Genomic DNA, 1,159 nt, shown 5'->3' on the forward strand with positions numbered 1-1,159 from the left:
CCTGGTTGTATTTCAGGGTGGGTGTTAATGCAAAAATGGCCAATAGAAAAACACCTACTCTTTGAGGATTTCTGGCAAACTCTTTCATTTGAAAGCCAAGACAATAAGATATCATTTTATGTATAGACCGATGCTTGAAAAACCATTCTGGTGATTATGAATGGACAGAATTTTGCTGCATTAGTTTTCTTGAGAGTTTAGATTTCTTTGAAGGTCGGGGTACAACCTGTTGCAGAGACAGCCTTGCTATAGTTGTGCCTCTGTGGGGTGTAGGGGTGTAGTATGTTTGATCCAGGTGTTGGCTGTTCCTGCCCAGGAGGGTATGTGAACATGAATGTCTTCTGGTTCCTGATTGGTTGCACAAAGTTAGAGGTAGACATGGAGTGGGAAATGGTAGCCATGGATTGATTATAAAGAGTTCCAAGAAGCTTAACCAGCAACGTGAAAACAGGGATGCAGGAAAAGCTTCCAGAGTGTGAGGAATGCAGTCTTCAGTGCTAGAGAAAGATTTGTATTCCAGTGGCCTGAGATTTCATAACAAGCTAATTCAGGGATGTTTTTGAGTGTTAAAACTGAGTTGAAGATATCAAGAAGCCAGTACTTAGTATAGCTACAGAATATTCTGGAATCTAAGTATGGTTCTCCCCCTGCATCAAGGAAAAATTACATTACTGAATTTATAGTTTGCAAAGGGAAAAATACCAAACAGCATTTTGGAAGGAAATTTAAATTTGATAAATAAAGAGATAGTGGATTCATAGCCCTTGGATTCCTTTGCCAGAAGTCTAAACTTTGCTTGATTTTTTCCTTTTGAAGGGAAAAATAGTTTCTAGGAAATCAGCACTATTGGAGTTGAAGTGATAATTTTGATTAAAAATAAACAGGACTATGCAAAATACTGCTTATAGATGTTCTTGAGGGAATTAGAGTGTTATGTCCTCCCAGGGATTAGTCTCCACCTGGAAATAGACAGCAGTCCCTTTCTTACAATTGTGTGTTTCTTAGAGACGTTTTTTTCTATGATTTTTGTTCTATATCATCTTTCCCCTAAGAGGTTACTGCAGTCTGGTTAAATTGACTGATTTTTGTGACTTGCAAGCAGAAAATGTGTATATGTGTATATATGTATATAATTCAAACTTAAAAAATATATATTTAA

Source organism: Octodon degus, unplaced genomic scaffold (assembly GCF_000260255.1).
Source record: "Octodon degus isolate 3935 unplaced genomic scaffold, OctDeg1.0 scaffold00020, whole genome shotgun sequence".
Classification (NCBI taxonomy): Eukaryota; Metazoa; Chordata; class Mammalia; order Rodentia; family Octodontidae; genus Octodon; species Octodon degus.